This window comes from Microtus pennsylvanicus, chromosome 16 (genome assembly GCF_037038515.1).
Source record: "Microtus pennsylvanicus isolate mMicPen1 chromosome 16, mMicPen1.hap1, whole genome shotgun sequence".
NCBI lineage: Eukaryota > Metazoa > Chordata > Mammalia > Rodentia > Cricetidae > Microtus > Microtus pennsylvanicus.
Window position 1 is genome coordinate 15299354 of NC_134594.1, and position 21578 is coordinate 15320931.

A 21578-nucleotide genomic window follows, 5' to 3' on the forward strand; every position below is an offset into this window, starting at 1 on the left:
CTCAATATGAAAGCTGCTAAGTCTAGAGGACGGCAATGATTTTATGATTGATGAATAATCTCGATGAATGAGCAAGGCCTATCAAAATCCTTGTCTCTATTAATAAGACAGTCATTTGTTTGCATTCAATGGAAAATTCCATTGTCTCTTAAGCTGCAAGACTATATTTAATTCAATGAATGTTTGTTTCAAAATACAATGGCTTAGGCCTCTTATACTCCCAGCTTAAGAAGTTAGAAAACACTTGCAGACAAAATTCCAAGTTCTCATTGTCTTCAGGAAATATGAACTAATTTCTGTGATGATACAAAGCAGGGAAGTGGGGACTAAGTAGCATCCAGGTGATCTGAGGTTTGATTCTTTTACAAAGTTTCCTTCCAAATCATGTCTCATCTATAGCTGTTGGCTTTTTAGCTTGGTGTACATAATGACATTAGAGCCCAGCTAATGGCTTTCCTGCACATGCACATGGTGAATGCCTGCACAGCTGCTGGCTGTTCTGCACATGCACACAGTGAATGCCTGCACAGCTGCTGGCTGTTCTGCACATGCACACAGTGAATGCCTGCACAGCTGCTGGCTGTTCTGCACATGCACATGGTGAATGCCTGCACAGCTGCTGGCTGTTCTGCACATGCACACGGTGAATGCCTGCACAGCTGCTGGCTGTTCTGCACATGCACACAATGCATGACTGCACAGCTGCTGGCTTTCCTGCACATGCACACAGTGAATGCCTGCACAGCTGCTGGCTGTTCTGCACATGCACACAGTGAATGCCTGCACAGCTGCTGGTTTTCCTGCACATGCACACAGTGAATGCCTGCACAGCTGCTGCTTTTCCTGCACATGCACACAGTGCATGCCTGCACAGCTGCTGGCTTTCCTGCACATGCACACGGTGCATGCCTGCACAGCTGCTGGCTTTCCTGCACATGCAAACAATGCATGCCTGCACAGCTGCTGGTTTTCCTGCACATGCACACAGTGAATGCCTGCACAGCTGCTGCTTTCCTGCACATATGTGCAGTGGCATGATTGCACAGAGGTTTGATGCAGAATCCCAAGGATTTTCTAAACAAGATCTTCCCGCTGGATTCTTCCTTAGGGGAAACACCAGACTTGGAGGCTGAGCTTTAGAAATTCTTTCTGGAAAATGCTCAGTGTTGTCATTTAAAGATGTCCAGCCCATTTATCAAGGCTCTCTGAGTCACTTAATGTACAGAACTGGGCCTTGTGAGCTGTCAGTATTTTTTTTTATTATTTACAAAGATACTGTGGCTACTATTAATCATTCTTACATTATTGTGACGCTCTGTCAGCGGCTTTTGTATGAGATGAGCATGGGTTTACACTTCCCGTGTTTCTTTGTTTTCGTGTCTTAGTCTCTCCACATTTTATCCACTTCTATTTATAAGACTAGACATTGTCTTTGCCTTAACTCCTGGAAGATAGAGAGATCTACACCCAAAAAATGTCATACTGAATTTAGAATTTTGACATATCAATCTGGAGGAGGTGACTTAGCCATGGTGCCTTCCATCTTTTTCTTTTTGTTTTTTCTTTAATTGAACCTCACACAAAACTGGGTTCTTTTTGTTGTTGTTTTGTTTGGATTTTTTTAAGACAGAGTTTCTCTGTGTAGCTTTTGGAGCCTAGAACTTGCTCTGTAGTGCACAGCTATAGAAAGCCAACTAGGACAAAGCACACTCAGTAGTGTCCTTATTATAAACCTCTCTGCAGTAATCATGAGCTCTCTGTTATCCGAGCAGAGTCCTGCTGAACTTACAATTGTTTGTATTCTATGGCTATACTCTTGAAAGACTGTGCCCTCTTGTCTCCCTTAACAGTGTAGCAATCCCATGATGAACAGCAGCTTACCATGGTATATGATGTAGGATGTCCTTCTGTATGCTGTGACTATGTGTGTCTCTTATTGGTTGAGGAGTAAAGCTGCTTCATTCAGTGGCCAGGCAGACTATACCTAGGCAAGGAATCAAAACAAAGATAGAAAGAGAGAGAAGGTGGATTTGGAGGCACCATGTAGCCACTGGGAAGCAAGGTGTGAATTAACAAGCCACAAGCTTCATGGTAAAATATATATTCTTGTTTAAGGTATTGTGTTTATGCAGCTCATTTAAAAATGTAATGTATGCCAGGTGGTGGTGGCATACGACTTTAATCCCAGCACTCGAGAGACAGGCAGTTAGACCTCTGTGAGTTTGAGGCCAGATTCATCTACAAGAGCTAGTTTCAAGAAAGGCCCCAATGCTACAGAGAAACCCTGCCTCAAAAGAAAAAAAAACAAAAAACAAAAACTGTAACATAAAAATATACATATTAATAGGCATCTATAGTAATCAAACTTTTAGTCATGTTAATTAGATTTTCTAGACATACAGAAATATATTATTTAAATGAGATAGATAATCTTCAACTATTCAAAGACCTATAGAATATAGCATTTAAAATGTTTTAAGAGGCTTTGCAGATGCCGCTGTCCCCTCTCATCGCTTGCTGCAGCCATGGTCAACCCCACCGTGTTCTTCGACACCACCACTGATGGCGAGCCCTTGGGCCACGTCTCCTTCGAGCTGTTTGCAGACAAAGTTCCAAAGACAGCAGAAAACTTTCATGCTCCGAGCACTGGAAAGAAAGGATTTGGATATAAGGTTTCTTCCTTTCACAGGATTATTCCAGGATTCATGTGCCAGGGTGGTGACTTTACACGCCGTAATGGCACTGGTGGCAGATCCATCTATGGAGAAAAATTTGAGGATGAGAACTTCATCCTGAAGCATACAGGTCCTGGCATCTTGTCCATGGCAAATGCTGGACCAAACACAAACGGTTCCCAGTTTTTTATCTGCACCACCAAGACTGAGTGGCTGGATGGCAAACATGTGGTCTTTGGGAAGGTGAAAGAAGGCATGAACATTGTGGAAGCCATGGAGCGTTTTGGGTCCAGGAATGGCAAGACCAGCAAGAAGATCACCATTTCCGACTGTGGACAACTCTAATTCTTTTGACTTGCGGGCTTCTTACCCACCAGACCATTCCTTCTGTAGCTCAGGAGAGCAGCCCAGCCCCATCTGCTTGCAGTACCCTGTAATCTCTGCTCTCACTGAAGTTCTTTGGGTTCCATATTTCCCTCATTCCACTTCAAGTCTAGCTGGATTGCAGAGTTAAGTTTATGGTTATGAATAAAAACTAAGTAGGAACTGTTAAAAAATATAATAAAATGTTTTAAGAACTTAGACATTTCTTGACAGTGAGACATGTATGCTTCTGGCAGCACCAATTACTTCAGAGAGAATGATGGGCATCAAAAAATCTTGTTAAGGAATTTGCCTTCAGTGTGATAAGGCTAGCCATTTGGGCAAGAAACTGCTCTTGCCTGGACTGCTTGATGGTATGCTGTATGAATTGGACATACAGGACCCACAGGGGAGGGACCACTGAATTTGCTAAGAGAAGATGGGATGGTCCTTCAGGGTTCCTGCTTCGCAGAGTAAACTGCCAGACTGCAGGACACAAAAGAAAGCGACTAATGAACTTTGCCAGTCCAAGGCAGAGCAGATCTTCAAATTTCCTGCTTCACTTAAAAGTCAGCCAGATTCTCTGCACCTGTAGGCTGAAGATGAATGCCCCAACATTGCAAAAATACTTTGGCTGCCTGTCCAGGCAGCAAGATGTCTCTGTCAATTCTAGAGTTTTGGAAGTTGTTTACAATGCACTTCCTGTTTACTCAGGTAATATTATTTCCTTCTGGAGTCTTTGTTGGAGTTGAAGACTAAATAGTTATAATTATAGCTTTCCTCAGTTATGATAGAGGATGTATATGTAGAGCTTTGGACTCAAAATGATAGACTAGATGATAAAGTCTTTAATTTTGCCAAATACAAATGGACTTAATATTGTTACTATGGTTCTTTGTAAACTATATATATATATATACATACACACACATATATGTGTATATATATGGTTTTAAATTTAACATAGCAAACACACACATATATATGTTAAATTTAACATATGTTTGCTATGTTCAATTTAAAACCTTTTTAAATTATACAGGTAAGGGGAAATGATGTAAGATGCCCTTCTATATGTTATGATTATGTGTTTTTCTTATTGGTTAATGAATAAAGCTGTTTCAGTCAATGGCCAGGGAAAATATACTGAGGCAGGGACTCAAAACAAAGATAAGGAGAGAATGAAGGTGGAGCCAAAAGCACCATGTAGTCATGGGGAAAGCAAGATGTGAGGTAACAAGCCACAAGCCCTCTGGTAAAATATAAACTAATAGTAATGGGTAAATTTATAGTTAGAGCTAGCCAGTAAGAAGCCTGAGCCATTAACCAAACAATTGCGGCTGATATTAAGCCTCAGCGTGGTTGTTTCATAAGCGACCACAGAAACCTGGTGGACAGGAAGAAAGGTGGAGAACAACCTCCATCTACACTATATGTTATAAACATAGGTCACTTTTATTAAAATCTGCACAATAAGTTTAAGCTGAAAATGCACATCAATGCAAGTTATGAGTGAATCTATGTTTTTCTCATGTTAAGTGTAACAATATTTATAAAAATGAATCAACTCCTCTATGCTGCGGAATAATCCCTTCTGTACACTTTGAAAACGTGTGACTCTCAACGTTAATCAAAACCTGGTTGGCTGATAGCTAGGTAGGATGTTTAGGACAGAGAGAATGCTGGGAAAGAGAAGAGTGGAGTCTGAGGAGTCTTGAGCCAGACTCAGATGATGCAACATGGGACGTTTATAGATGAGGTAAAGAAGCCTCAGGTTAGCACATAGATTCATTGAAATGGGTCCATTTAAGCTGAAAAGCTGGCTGAAGACAAGTCTAAGCTATCACATAAGCATTTCTAACTAATGATAAGTCTATAAGTGGTTATTTTGGAGTGACTGCCAGGACACAGGGATATGCCACCTATACATCTATACATGCAAATAATGATATCAAACAATATTTTATTCCAATCAGTATCTAGATAGAGTTTGGGAGAATTAAGTTATTGCCCCCCCCCGACTATTCATGTATGTAGATCAGCAATTAATCTTATTTTACTGAAATAGTTTCTACTTCACACATTAGGAACTTGAGAATATTAAGTAACATGTCTAATTTGTATGGGTTTCAGAACAAAGCATTTTGTAAATGTAGAATCAAAAAATGATCTCATGGCTGTACTTTTGATGCCTGTACTATTCCCACACTGAACAGATGTGTAGAATATATATATATATATATATATATAATAACAGATGGAAAAATGAAGAAGGAACTGGGGTATGTGGCTCACGATTATATTTACTCTAACAGAACACTCTGTTAAGAGGGTGTCCTGTTTATTTTTACTCTTCTCACTGAAACACTTAACAGAAGCATAGTTGTTCCATTCCCTGAGACTTGTGAAGAAGAAATGAGCGTATATGGAAAAAGAATCCAGTTCACTATTTTTTTTTATAGTTTTGTATCCCAAGCAAGCAGAACTTTAAAAATACAACTGCTTATGCTAGATCCTCAAAAATATTTATGCCCATAATTTAGCAATTCATTAAACAGTGGTTTTGAATGCCACATGTCTGTCTTTCTGTTTCTTTCTAAAAATGAAAAAAAATTTAAAGATGATATCACCTTTTCTCATCAAAAGAGGTTAGTTCCTCTGGATATGTCTTAACTTAGCTGAATTACTCATCTTCTAGGTACTAATTACATGTAAAATGCAAATCAGTTTTCCTTTAAGATTTATTTCAGCTACTTTTATTCATGTATTTATTTCTCTGCATCTATGTTATTTTCAACTGTCCGTATATAGTATGTGCACAGTGCCCACAGAGACCAGACGACAATGACAACCTGGGGTTAGTGGTCATGGTGGTGAGCACCTGACATTGCTGCTGGGAATGGTATCCCCCTGGGGTTGTTGTTGGTGGTCAGCAGCTGACATTGCTGCTGGGAATGGTATCCCCCTGGGGTTGTTGGTGGTGGTCAGCAGCTGACATTGCTGCTGGGAATGGTATCCCCTAAGGTGTGCTTCTTTCATGGTCATGGAACTGTACGATTACTAAAAACTCAGAGACAGATATTGGGGTTCAATATGAAGGTCAGAAAGGCAAAGCAGCCAGACACCGGCTGTTACCTCTACCTCAGGCTGAAGTGGCAATCCTGTCTTCAAGATCTCAGAATGAGACTTGCTGAGAACTGTCTCCTCCCGTCTTACATTCCTGTCTAGTGCTGGGATTAAAGGCGTGCACCACTACCACCCAGTTTCTATGGCAAACTAGTGTGGCTACTGGTATTAAAGGTGTGTGTTACAACTGTCTAGTTTGTAAGGCTGACCAGTGGGGCTGTTTTACTCTCTGATCTTCAGGCAAGCTTTAGTTATTAAAATACAATTGAAATGGCACTACAGGAAGAATACTGCACCAACTAGACACTTTCACCACCAAGTGAAACATCCAGTACCAGAAACAGCTTCTATCTAGTTGAGTTGTTGGCCATAGACCACGAGACTTAGCCATTCTTGGGTGGAAGGGGACGCTGACACGGAGAGGATTTGTGCTCCAGTCTCCGATTCTCACCCGGATGGAATAAGGAGAGTAGGAGGGAAGGGAATGAACTGATTGCTTTTACCTGGCTGTTACCTGGCCAGAAGCAACTTAAGGGCAGGAGAGTTTACTTTGCTTGGAGTATGAGCCAGTGCCGTGCATGGAGGCGGGAGAAGCACGGAGGCTGTGTGAGCCGATGCTGGAGGCTGTGTGACCAGATGCAGTTCATGGATGCAGAAGCACAGAGGTCAGAATGGGAGAACCCGGTCACATCTGGAGTCAGGAAGCAGCCTGACTCCATGGAGTCGCTTCCTCCAGGGAGGTTTCACCTCTGCAAGGATCCACAACCTTCTAAAACAGCACCGGGTAAACACCAAGTGTTGAAATTCCATGAGCTTGTGGGGCGCTTCACACTCTAGCCACAGCAGGAAGCGCTCGAGTCATAAATGCGAGAAGAGGGACTGGAAGTTTGTGTTTCAAAAATGTAACTGAGAGGGAGAGGTTGCATGAGAGGGAAGGAGGGGCGAAACGTAATGTTGCATGTGTGGAAATGTGATAGAACCCAGTCCTTTGTATGGGAACTAAAATATTAAAATGCTATCCAAACGGGGAAAAGAAAAAGAAAAAAGTGATCTCGCCACTGTCTGTTGTTGTTCATCACTGAACTCATGAGAACGCAGATGTGGAAGAAACAGCAATCAGGAGCTGCATATTTTTGCAAGCCCTTAAGTACCCAGTAGACCTTAGCTATGACGAAGGTGCTGAGGCCAGTGAGATGAGTCAGCCAATGAAGGGTTTGCCACCATGCTGACAAGCAGAGTTTGTTGGTCCCCAGGACCAGCGTTGTGGAAGGGTAGAACCTACCGCTGCGAGGTGTCTTCTGACCTCCACCAGTGCGGCATAGCAAGCTTGCTCCTCTGACCACACGCATGAAATAACTCAAGTTTGAAAAGGAAGAAAATATTTTGAAATAACTATAAAGGATGCTGTGACTCTCACCTTTGAGAAAACTGGATGACACCCCAGGTGTATCACTTGCTCTATGGTGGGGCTGAACTGAAGGCCCTGAGTCACTAAATGCTCATGAGAAAGTGTGTTCACATCGCACAGGAATCTTCAGCTCTAAGCAGCAGAGGCCCCAGGCGAGGGTTCTCTAGGCAGAGAGTAGTTAAGTGAGGTTCCCAGCAAGGGAAGTAAGTGAAATCCAGCAGATGGCTCATGACTCGCAGGTATAATATACCCTAAGTCATTCATACACAGGGGTCCATTGAAAATCTGGTTTAATTTCTTTGTTTTTAGGGACATTTATCGTTTCTTTGCTTGAGTCTTTCACCTTTTTTATACATCTTTATTTCTCCTTAATGTCTGATCCTCTCTATGTTCTCCGAGTTTAACTTAATAAGGGGAAAGATGTGTGCTATTCCCAGGTGCCCCAAGGGAGTGCGAGTGACCCTGGTTAGGAGACATGTGTTTTTGAGGTGTCGGTTAGAAGAAAGAGAGAGTATGGGGTTAATTAGCATCTACAAAGCATCAAGGTATTCTAGGCCCTCTGCCATTTGATTTATAATTTTATATCTAATAAAACGAAGGCATAACTAATTGTTGAATATCGTATAATTGTGGTTTTGGTCAACCTACCTCATAATTTTCCATGTCTCACTCCAGCCCTCATCCCAGCTCAAACCTTTAACTCCCAGCATGCTCTCTACCTGTTCTTTCATCTCACATCTGTTCTACTGTCTTCTAGTGTATTTTTATGGGGTTTTAGGATTACAGGTTCCCAAATAGCGTTTTTAATGGATATTTTGTGTTGGCTAAGCTTTCTCCTGCTCTTGGCTCTCCCCATCTCTACCACTCTCTGCCTGATGAACATTTCTGCCTTCAGGTAGTCCCACCTTTGGGTGTATGAAGAAGTACCTGCATGGATGAACAATGTTGGCCCTAGAAGACGTTGGTTATTATAAAGAAAATTCATGCCAGACCAGGGATATTTTCTTATTGTTGGGTTATCATCAGGGAGCCTAGAGGCACTCAAAACAATATAGGCTATTATCATGGCCATTTGTTGCGCACCATAAGTGCATGGCGAGACTCTTTTGCTGAAGATACCACAGAGAAACCAGTGAGGAAAAGATCTCCCTGCTGGATAGCATTCATGGTTCTGGAAAATGCTATGTAGAAAGTTAAATGAGAAAAATACCAAGGGTTTAACTATCACTGTGCCCTTCATGCTACAATATCAACCTATCCAGCAAGATCTGCCCATTGGTGTAACAGTGGCACATGACTGTTTAATGGGATAACCACTGATCTCTTGATTTGATTTGAGGTCTACTCTACGGAAGGGAATAATGCCTGGTTATGCAAATATGTTCAAAACCTATGGATGGGGATGTTAGAGGCCCTAGGGACTTTTTATTTTTCTAAATAGTTTTCTAAATATTTATGTTTATGCCCACAGATCAATGCTGATCTAAATTTCAGTCAGAGAAACCCCTTATTGCAAGGGAATAGTAGTAACGACAGAGACTCATAACCTTTCAGAGGGTTGAGAATAAGCAACTGAGAGGGAGAGGAGTGAAAGAAAGAGGGGGGAGAAAGGGACAGAGGGAGGAAGAATGAGGAAGGGGGAGGAGAGGGAGTGAAGAGAAAAGAAAGGAGAACGAGAGAAGGGAAAGTATGAGAGAAAGGGTTGCACATAAGCATCTATATCAAACCCCCATGGCTCTGGGAATGTAGCAGAAGAGGAGACAAAGAGAATAGAAGAGCCAGAGGATGGGAAGAAGTGCTCTGGATGCTGGCCTGACTTGGTTGTGGTATTTTTGAACTCACAGGAGCTATGTTAACTTTCAGGAGAGCTCCACAAGACCAAGTAAGTTAACAATTACAACATGAATGGGAGGGGGTCTCATGAGGCCCCTCTCCTAGATGAGTATCTAATTGCAGTCCATGACTATAGAGGGAGAGAGAGAGCTTTTTATTGGAGGTTAGGTGAATAGTTGTAGGTTTCCCTTACCCCAGTGCATTTTCCCACACCTGTGTATGTATGTGCAACATTAGTTTAGACATAGTGGGTTATAAATAAGGAGAAGAGGATGGGCAGCGCAGAGGGAACTGTGTTAGAAGGCATAGGATAGGAGTTGCTGGGTGATAGTTGGGGGTGCATTTGATCAAGTACACTCTATACATGTACATAATTTCCAAACATAAATAAGCAAATGCTCTTTAAAATAGTATAATTTCGCCATCTTCTTAAGCAATGTTCTGGTAGCGAAGTTATAAAAACAAGCCAGGAATTCTCAACAGAGGAAACACCTCCTGCCCCTCACATGCTCTGAGCCTTCAGCTCTGACTGCTGTTTGCAATGTCAGCAGCATTAAGAAGATAAGAAGAACAAAGTCAAGTTCTACACAGCGTTTCTCCACCTTCTATACTGGGCTCCCTAACTGTTCCCCGGACAGGTTCTGAGCTTGTTATGAGTTCAATTGCTCATGCAATTCTCCTGTCCACAAGGAAAAAAAGTAACATATTCCTTTTTATTATTGTTGGGAGCAGACTGAAGCAATTCACAGGCAGGATAACAAGAGCATGATTGTTTGTTTCAAGATTCACCTTTAATCAACAGCTATTACAGAAGACCGCATTTGGAAGTCTATGGTTGATATATGGAAGGTGATGATAATCCACTCTGAAATTTCATGTGAAGGTCTCTCATTGCTAATTTGATCATTGGTTTCAATAAGGATGGTCTGGTAGATAGGCAAAAAAAAAAAAAGAGTCCAGTTTTTATTCTCATAAAGTTTCACTAGAAATGACTTTTCACATATATAGACATGGGTGTCGTGACTTTGTGAACCATGATGCCATGGCGGGCATTAGTTGTGTGCAGTAACTGCTGGATACACAGTGGCCAACCCAGATATCTGTGGCATTCTGGGTTTCCTGGCTGCTCTGTATTTCAATGTCATGGCTTCCCTGGTGTTCAGATTTCTTCTACTATGTACATATTTTCCATGTAGCCCAGCATCCAAGTCTCACACCTAAAGGGTCAATCCCTTACTGTATGAAATTTAAGTAAAATTCCACATCTCCTTCCACAGTGGTGCCTGTACCCTAGACACACACATCCTATTTGGTACTTTCTCACTTAGAGATTATTCCTGCAGACATGGGGACAGTTCCCTTGTTGCTAATGACCCAGGCAGGCCATCTGGTTTGAATGTCTCAAACATTTCTTTATTCAATGCCTATCTCTGGCTATGGGATTTATGAAAATGTAAGCCTGTTTCCCTGAACTACTATGTCTTCTAAGGAAAATGCTGCCAAATTAAAGTAACTTGAGTTCTCAGCAAAGACTTAAAGCCACTTGACATTGTTTGTGTATTTGTCCCTTAAAAGGAATTGGAGGACAGATGAAGACCCAGGCCCAGCATGAAGCTGGGCACAGCTACTTAGAAAGGACCTGGCCTACCCTACTTCCCACCTTGTCTTTGTCACTGTCTTGGGGTGTGGGTACAGAGATAGGGGCAAGAGACTTAGTTCTAGGTTCTGTTCACAATTGCACAAGTTCAGGGATGTGATTGGCAGGTATCCATTCTGACTGTATTGTTTTTTTTTAAAAAAAGGTTTCCATGAGTCTCAAATTCTGCCTCATCAAATCTTCACACACAAGTTCATGTGGCAACACATAAAATGGTTAGAATCACCCCATAGTCATTGGTGGTCCTTTTTAGGGATGGTCAAATTCTAGATAAAATTTGTGAGATGTATAAAAGCTGCTGTGTAAAATCAAAAACAAAAGTCCAAAAAAGTGGGGAATGGGAGAATACATGGGCCAGAGTTTAATCTGATATTGTCCTAGGCACTAGTGATGTGGGATGCCCTTCTGTAAGCTGTGAATATGTCTTGTTACCGTTGGTTAATAAAGAAGCCGATTTGGCCAATGGCCAGGCAGAATATAGCTAGGTGGGAAATCCAAGCAGAGAGACAGAGGAAAAGAAGGTGGAGTCAGGAAGATGCCAGCAGTTGCTGGAGAAACAATATGTGAGATAACAAACCACAAGCCTCATGTAAAATATAGAATAAAAGAAATGCATTAAGTTGTAAGAGCTAGTTAATAATAAACTTGAGCTAATAGGCCCAAGTTTGTAACTAATATTAAGCCTCAAGAGTGGTTATTTGGGAACTGATGGGCAGGAGAGAAACTTCCAGTTACACACTAGACTCTTATTAACTGTCCCTAGTTGGTATTCCAGCTAGGAATGTGAGCGGCTGGAAAACTGTCAATGAAAAATCTTTGGACTTCCTCGAGAACTTTAGAGACAGGCCTCTGAAATCCATTGTCTCTCCATTTCCCTTCTACCCTCCCCCCTTTTTGCTTCCCTTTCCTTTGTTCCTTTCTTTCTTTTCTCTTTTTCATAAAGATATAGCTGGCAGGGGAAAGGCAGGTGGAGCATAGGATGTTTCTTCAGGTCTTTGCCGGTCAGCCTATACCTTATGAAGGAGTGAGGTGCTGATCCCTTTCAGTTTTTGCTGAATTGCGCTCATGTGATATAGAAGAACCCTCATATTTGACTGACTTCCATTTGCAGTGACAAAAGCATATGGAGTCACCTCATTAGCTACAAGATCTGAGCTTTCATTGTTTTTCCTGCAGCTTTTCTTTAAAGGCAATGCATAGCCTTTAACAACTATGAGAAATAAAATAAAATGGAGATGTATATATGAAGAAATAACTACCTAAATGGAACACACCTTTAACCTTTAAATCACACTGCAAGTGTGTTTAACTGGGCTCTCTTTTGAAGTGGATAGTTCATGCTGAGGCATGGATGAACAGTCTGCACAGGGTCTCATTGAGTGTTACGTCACATACACAAAAGTCACTGAGTTTTTTTAAATTATCCCACACCCACCCTGCCTTCCATACCCATCCAACTTTATTTCTTCTTTTTTTTTTTGTTTTGAACCAACAAGTCCCATTCACAGTTCCCATACACTCTGAGATGTGTGGGATCCAATGGAAAATGTTCAGCCTATCAGGGTCCACAGCTGTAAAGGAGACTGACTCTGTCTCATTCAGTAGCTGTCATCTGTCAATAGCTCCTCCGCTGGTGGTGGGGCTTCATGTCCACCCTTCCCCCTTTCATACATGCATTTTATCTGGTTCAAGCGTATGTGGGTCTTGTGCTATTGCAACTCCTGTGAGTTAATGTGTGTAGCTGCCTTGCTGTGTCTGAGAAACACCCATTCCTTATGGCATTCACTACCTCTCGGTCTTACCATCTTTTCAACCTCTCTTCTGCAATGATCCCTGAGCCTTGGGAGGAGGAGTGTGATATTGATGTCCCATGAATATTTCTAGGTCTGTGGACTGTCAACTGCTACCAAGAAACTTTTCTGATTAGGATTGGCAGATGCACTAATTTGTATATATATAATGATGTCATTAGGAGTCAGCTTAATACTATGTCCAGGGTAATAGTAGTTTGCCCTCAAGGCCTACAAAATGTCTAACCACAGGTTCTTGGCTCTGATCACAGTGCTGGGTATGGGTTTCATCTAATAAAGTGAATTTTTGTTTACTTTTAAAAATTTTTTTGGAAGTTATAGTAACTTTTTTCTCTTCCCTTTTTTAAAGAATGGTGCCAATAGTCTGTAATATTTGTAATATTCCTAAGTACAAACATCTAGGTCTATATAATAATACTTGTATGTGTTATCAGAGCTGACCATTTGGTATCAGATAACCAATTGGTAAGATCTTCTCTGAGGAAGACTATTTTCCTGCTCCCATCATTCCTTGGTGTTCCTTATGTGTGGGCTTTTCCTGTTCGCTTAAGCGTGTCTATTGGTGTTGTCCTTGTTCAGCTCATGCTTGGGCAGCCATGATGGTAGGACTTTAGGAGTGTAGCTTCTGACATTACCAGGCAACATAATCAATTGGATGAGCCTGAAATGCAATGCGAAATTGACTGCTTACCCCCATAACAGTTGTACCACTATTGCTCCAGTGAGCAGGTCTTACCAGACCAGTCATTAGTGAGAGTAGCTCTCAGGGTTCACAGCTGGTAAGGCTGAAGATTGCCCTTCTCCAATAGCATGCCTAGAACTTTCCAGCACTCTGGAAGGTAGCCAGCAGGGTTGGGACCGCTCAACAATACCTGATTCCTCTGTGTTCTATGAGCCAAGTTTGTGGTATCTTCAGCAATATGGTCTTACTATCAAATTCTGGAGGATTGCCAAGACTCTTGCCAATAGGCTATAATACTTGGTGTACATGAAACTTCACTGGGCAAAACCTCCAAAAGAGTTAACAAGCTCTGACATTAGGGTTTTAGTTTGTATTTCTGTGTGTCTAGTAGGGATAGTGCTATCCTGCTATAGAGTAACTCCACATAAATTCTTTTTACATATGGGTATGTATAAATTTTAGAAAGCTTCTATAGAAGTAGTTCTCCATATGACTTTATCAACAGGTCTTTAACATTAATTATCCCTCTCTGCCCTCTCCACCATACATTTAAACCCCCATTCCATTGTTCAACTTTATCTCTTCATATCATTGTGTTCTCTCTCCACTTCCTTGGAAGTCCCTCCCCACACGACCCCTTACCTCTGAGCATTCCAAATGAAACATACATATCATTCAAATCTTGCATCCACAGATGTTTGCAAACATGACATATGTCTTTCCAGATCTTGGTGACATCACTCAGAATGATTATTTACAGCTGCATGTGTTTTCTCGCAAGTTTATAATTTTAATTTTCCTAACAGTTGAATCGTTTTCTATTGTGTAAATGTACCACGTTTTGTAAATCATTCATCAGCTGACGGAGATCTAGGCTGTTCTGTTTCCTGACTATTGAGAACAGAGCAGCAGTGAGCGTGGATGATGGATAAATATCTCTGTAGTAGGATATGGAGTTCTTTGGGTCTATACCCAGGAATGCTGCAGTTGGAATATGTGGCTGATCTGTGTTCAGCATTTTGGGGAAGCTCCCCACTAATTTCCACAGTAGCTGTACTAGTAGTTTACACCCGACCAGCAGTGAATCAGTGTTCCCCTTTCCCCACCGACATGACATCATTCACTTTCATTTACTTCTCTTAACCTTATGACTGGGTTGAGATGGACTGTAATTCTGTTGTGATTTTGGAAGAGGTCATCTGAACAGATCTCTCTCTCTCTCTCTCTCTCTCTCTCTCTCTCTCTCTCTCTCTCTCTCTCTCTCTCTCCTCTCTTCTCTCTCTTTAGGGAAGAGACCTGGCCAGTCATCCTCATCAACTTAGACCATGAAACCCAATATGGACAAATTTAACAGAACTGCCCTATACGAGCTGCTCATGTGGGGTTTAGCATTGCCATAGCATAAATTTCATTTCAGTTTTATTCATCTGAACAGAAGAGTGCACGGTTCTGTCTTGTGGATCATATGACGACCCCCATCCTAGACTCCACTAGACATTAAGGTGACTTCGGGGTGCTTGTCTGGGAAGTTCTCCAGGAATCTAGACTGCCAGTGTTTGTCTAAGCGCTTGTCAGAAATCGATCTGCCTGGGGGTCATGCTGCAGCTACAGAGAAGAAAATGAGGAGGAAAGCTTGCACTGTGCAAGATTAGCTTGTTCCTCAGTCCAGTGCGATGAATGGGCTGAGACCAACTGGGTGATTGCTTTTATCTGGGTCAATATCTTACTTGTTTAGGCAGGATATTACAATATTAAATGCCCTCCCCCCGATTATCAAGATTTAGAGCTGATGAGATTGCCACTTGCCCCAAGCCTGATAGCTTAAATTTCCTTCCCACGACCCACTTGGAAGAAGAAAACTGACTGTATAGAGTTGTTCTCTGGCCTCTACAGGTACACCCAGGAACATTTACACAACACACACACCAAAAAAAATAATCCCCAAAGAAACAAAAATGTGATAAAATTGAGATTTGGGGGATTGTTATTACTTCAAGACTTAAACCGTGAAGCAGCACTGATCTTTTGTTAGGAAGATCCTCCTGTCATGTTTGTGTCTCTTTATGTGTGTGCAGCTTGTATGTAATACATGTGTTCATCTGCATCGTGTGCAGGCGCCTGTGTGGGTGTAATATGTGTGCAATGCATGTGGAGGCAAGAGAGCAACTTCAGGTGTGGTTCCCCAGGAGCCTTCCAACTCATGTTCTGAGATAGAGTCTTTCACTGGTGTGGAGCCCAATAAGTAAGCTAGGTTGAATTGTCAGTGAGCCCATATCTCTACCTATTTGCTGCTAGTCTTACAAACATGGACCACTATGCTCAGCTGTTTTTTTGAGTTCTGGAACATCTGACAATGGTTTTCAGCAGCTACTTCACTCACTTAGAATCTGCTCAGACCCTCACACCGCTTTTATTCACAGAAGAATTTCTCCTCTACTGTCGATATTTGAGGTAAATTGTTGCAGGGAGCCCGCTTGTTCATCCCGGCCACCCAGCTAGCTTAGCCCCGAAATAACCACATAGAAACTTTATTAATTAAATCACTGCTTGGTCCATTAGCTCTAATTTCTCATTGGCTAACTCTTACATTAATTTAACCCATTTCTATTGATCTGTGTTTTACCATGAGGCTGTGACCCACCAGCAAACCAGCAAAGTTCCAGCATGTCTATCTCTGGCAGCAGATCCATGGCGTCTCTCCCACATGCCCACTCTGCCTTCTTCCTCCCAGCATTCAGTTCTTCCATCTTCCCTGCCTACCTAAGTTCTGCCCTATCAACTGGCCAGGCAGTTTCTTTATTCATTAATGCTAATCACAGCACACAGAGGGGACTCCCACACCAGTAAATGATGATGACTATGATGTCTCCTCTATAAGCCATCTGGGCAATCATTTGGTAGCTAAGGACTCTTCCTCTTTCTCTAGAATTTGGAGAACTATGTATATTTGGCATACATGAGAGGAAAACTCAGAGCATCTTCTAAACATGGGTACTTGTCATAACACAGTCTGAGACTAGAGTTCTATGAGAAGAACTCTCAGTGCTTATGAGAAAACTCCACAAAACAAGACAAGATTCTTCTTAGATTCTTCAAAAACACAGAGTCGTTCTTGGGTGCTTTTGTGCCCCTCCGAGCTGTAGTAGTGGACAGGAGTGGGTTCACTTTAATTATTTATTGCAACAGGAAGTTGTTATTTATTTATACGTCGCTATGGAAGACATGCTTTTGCCATGTGTGGCTTGCCTTTGTGATTGTCCCCTTTACTTATGTGACTCCCCTTACCCTCAGAGTATAAGCTGTCTGATGCTCTAATAAAGCTCCCTGTTGTATGAAACTTTAGTCTGACTCAGTTTTAGGCCCCACTCCCCCAGGTTCACACCACCAACTAGAGCAGTAAACAGACTTACGATAATTTTCTGCATATATCTCTAGAAACGGAAGTGAGGAACAGACCATAAGCTCATAACATGCCTCATTTACCAATCTCTTTAGTGACTGTCTCAAGTTATACACACTCCTGCCAGTAACTCAGACACTTCTCTTTTAAAAGATGTTTGGTGAATTCATTTCCCCATTTACTTAAATTCCATATTCAGGATGGATAATCGTTCTGAATATTAATTCTTGGTTCCTCATAGTACAAGGCTCATCTTTATATGCTCACTCTAGTGTCTCATGTATGTGGCACAGACACAATCAGTTGTAATGCAGTAAAAATCATTAAGGATAAAATGTGTGGTTTCTATGTAAGAAACCTTTTCCTGTTACAGTTGGTCTCCTGCAATGCCAGGTACATGTATGAAGTATTTGCATTTGCTATGCAGGTCCTTAATGTATCTCATTGCTATCTGTTGGCAGTGATGAGCAGAAAGCATCTTCCCTTTTTATGCAAAATTTTGACACAATGCTTACTATGAGACCCATCCTTTAGCCCGTGTCTTACCATGTTCTTTCTATTATTGACTGGTCATTTCCACGTTGTCATATTTATGTGTTGATGTCACACTGTCCTGATTACTGTGACTATCATGTCATATCTTAGTAATGAGGAAGGTGTATATCTGAACTTTATTTGGCCCCCCCCTTTTTTTTTTTACAAACTTTATATTAACAAGCTAAATGCTGTCCTGAAAATCATGATAACAGTACAGCTTTAGACCAGCTTACCTCAGGTTCTCTCTCCCCCTTCACTATTTCTTTTGTCTCTGTCCCTCTCTTTGTATGTGTGAGCATGTATGTCCTTGCATGTGTGTGTGCCTGAGATAGACAGACAGACAGACAGACAGACAGAGAGAGAGAGAAAGAGAAGGACAGTATGATGAACCAACCATGGAGTTGCACGTCACAGTCCCTTGAGGCTTTCACTTCCCATGGGGAGCAGCTGACTTATGGGTTGCTGTGTGGAATTGCTTTACCTACTTGCTATACAAACATTTTAAAAGATTCTTTTAAGTGCCAGGACTTATTTCTAGTAAAAAAAAAAAGAAATCTGATTTTTTTTTTGATTATTTTTTTTTATTGATAAAAGAATAAAGAAAAAAAACAAATTTCCACCTCCTCCCAGCCTCCCCTTTCCCTCCCCCTCCTCCCACTCTTCTCCCCCTCCTCCCACTCTTCTCCCTCTCCTCCCACCCCTCTCCCCTTCCCCCCACTCCTCTCCCCCTCCCTCTCCAGTCCAAAGAGCAGTCAGGGTTCCCTGCCCTGTGGTAAGTCCTAGGTCCTCCCCCCTCCGTCCATATCTAGGAAGGTGAACATCCAAACTGGCTAGGCTCCCACCAAGCCAGCAGATTGCGTAGGATCAAAACTGCGTGCCATTGTCCTTGGCGTATCATCAGCCCTCATTGTTCGTCATGATCAGAGAGTTCAGTTTTATCCGATGCTTTTTTTGGTAATAGTCCAGCTGGCCTTGGTGAGCTCCCAGTAGATCAGCTCCACTGTCTCAGTGGGTGGGTGCACCCCTCGTGGTCCCGACTTCTTTGCTCATGTTCTCCCTCCTTCTGCTCCTCGTTGGGACCTTGGGAGCTCAGTCCAGTGCTCCAGTGTGGGTCTCTGTCTCTATCTCCATCCATCACCAGATGAAAGTTCTAAGATGATATGCAAGATATTCATCAGTATTGCGCTAGGATGGGGTCATTTCAGGTTCCCTATCCTCAGCTGCCCAAGGAACTAACTGGGGACCTCAGCTTGGGCACCTGGGAGCCCCTCTAGGGTCAATTCTCCTGTCCACCCTAAAGTGGGTCCCTTAACTAAGAATTGTGGTTACGTGCTCCCCTATCCAACCTTCCTTTATCCCGATCCTCCTATTTCCCCAAGTCCCCCCTCCTTCCCTTCTACCTTTTCTCTCCCCATCTCCCCTTACCCCCTTCCCACCCCACCCCCAAGATCCCACTTTTCTCCCCGGCAATTTTGTCTACTTCCCTTATCCAAGAGGATAACGATATGTTTTTCCTTGTGTTCACCTTCTTACTTAGCTTCTTTAGGTTCGCCAATTGTAGATTCTGTGACCCCTATTTATGGCTAGAAACCAATTATGAGTGAGTACATCCCATGTTCTTCTTTTTGGGTCTGGGATACCTCACTCAGGATAGTGCTTTCTATTTCCATCCATTTGCATGCAAAATTCGAGAAGTCATTGTTTTTTACCGCAGCGTAGTACTCTAGTGTGTATATATTCCATACTTTCTTCATCCATTCTTCCATTGAAGGGCATCTAGGTTGTTTCCAGGTTCTGGCTATTACAAATAATACTGCTATGAACATAGTTGAACAAATGCTTTTGACATGTGATAGAGCATCTCTTGGGTAAATTCCCAAGAGTGGTATTGCTGGGTCCAGGGGTAGGTTGATCCCGAATTTCCTGAGAAACCGAAACACTGACTTCCACAGTGGTTGCACAAGATTGCATTCCCACCAGCAATGGATGAGGGTACCCCTTCCTCCACAGCCTCTCCAGCAAAGGCTATCCTTGTTGTTTTTGACTTTAGCCATTCTGACAGGTGTAAGATGGTATCTCAAAGTTGTTTTGATTTGCATTTCCCTGATTGCTAAGGAAGTTGAGCACGAAGCACAGGCATTAAGGGCAACATAGAATAAATGGGACCTACTAAAACTGAGAAGCTTCTGTAAAGCAAAGGACACTGTCACTAAGACACAAAGGCAACCTACTGACTGGGAGAAGATCTTCACCAACCCCGCAACAGACAAAGGTCTGATCTCCAAAATATATAGAGAACTCAAGAAACTAGACTTTAAAATGCTAATTAACCCAATTAAAAAATGGGGCACTGAACTGAACAGAGAATTCTCAACAGAAGAATTTCAAATGGCCAAAAGAAATCTGATTTTAAGTGGTTCGCTTTATATTAACTGAGATATCAGAGATAATTCCTTTCTATCTGTTTGTTTCCGGTTCCTCATTAAACAGTAGCGAAGAGATAGGGATGCAGCGCAGTAGAGTCTTTAATTACCCACTTGAGTGAACTCACAATGGTTCACAGAAGGGGAGCTGGGCTGACCTCTAAGTATCAGTGGAAGACCTGCACCGTGCAGTTTTAAAGTTGCCTGTCTTTAGGCAGGAAGACACACAAGAAAAAGAATGCCCTCAGATACGTGTCCTCCGGAGGCCCTCGGGCATCAGGAAGAACAGGCAAGAACATCGCAGAAAGGCTGACCTGGCCTCAGGGAGGACAGCCACATGTAGCTAAGGACACTGGGGCTGTATTTCAGACAGCTTATTTAAAAAGCAGAGGGTAACAGCCTTTCACAAATCACAGGCTGCAGGACCTTACCGCTGAGTTCGAACTCCGCAGTCCCGAAACCTGGTCAAACAGCCTGCGGCAAGAGCTGTGCTCTGCACCGTCAAATGATACAAAGCAAACACGCCTGTGTTTGGAGAACAAACTCATTAGCAGGAGAAACACTGGACCATACACACCCGGAGGACCTTAGAGCTTCACTCTGGCCAGCAAATGTGGAGGAGAAGGGTCTTTCCCAGACGAGGGAGGAAAACAGCTTTATGTGTTTTCATTAGCATAACTATCGGAGTTCTTAAGTGGATTCCGGCTGATGAGACTTCTTGGTTTAGGGAAATACCTGGATAAAATGAGTAATAAAACTGACCACAATTTAAACTTTGCAAGACATGTTCTCTGTCATAAATATTTTCAGCTTTTTATTTTTCATTCCAAAAACTAAACCTTGTTTCACACGGAGGGAAAGAAACACTATCATAGATTGAACTTCCCAGAACTTTCTCATGGAACTATGAATCTGGAATTGATTAAGAAGCGTGTTTAGAGCGGTACCTGTGGCAGGGTGGGGAAGGCAGCAGGCTCTGCAAACGATGCTGGGAACTGCGGAGCACTTGAGCAAAGACTGGAGGACGTCTGAGAGAGGATGGGATTCTGGGTCTTGAAGACTGTTCACAGGAAGAACTGAATGGCATAGGGCTCATATCTCCCCACCGTGGCCTGTCTTTCTATGTAGTCTGTCCCTACGGGGAGGCATTAACACACAGAGAGGCAATTTTCTGCCATGACTGTGATCTCTGAGAGGATCTCTAGTTGAGGACATTGTGTTGCATCATAATTCATGGCCTCAGGAACACCAGTGGGGTTATACAGATGATACAAGCTAGCATCTACCACAGAGGGCATGAACTATCAGAGGTACTCACCTACAGGTACCAAGATCAACCAGACCCTAGGAGGATGCTGGAGGAAGCAAATCCTCTGGAGCTCGAGTTGCAGGCACTTGTCAGTGGCTGCATATTGTCCCTAATAGCTGGACTAGAATCCTTTATGAGAGGAGCACAGGCAATTAACCCCCGAGCCATCTCTTCAGTCACAATTTTTCTATCATTTTGTGTCAACTTACATGAGTCCCATGACTGCTAATAAATTCATCTAAAATTAGTCTTTTTGAGTAGGGGTTGCCGGAAATGAACCCCATGAACCCCAGAGCTGAGCTGAGCTGTCTGTGTCTTGGTCAAGTGGTCTTCAGCTAAGCAATACTTCAGACC

General features: G+C 42.4%; 1 pseudogene; it reads left to right on the forward strand.

The window, feature by feature from the left end:
- Nucleotides 1-2690: 2690 nt before the first annotated feature.
- On the forward strand, nt 2691-3104 carry LOC142836343 (peptidyl-prolyl cis-trans isomerase A pseudogene; annotated as a pseudogene).
- The last annotated feature ends 18474 nt before the right edge of the window (nt 3105-21578 follow it).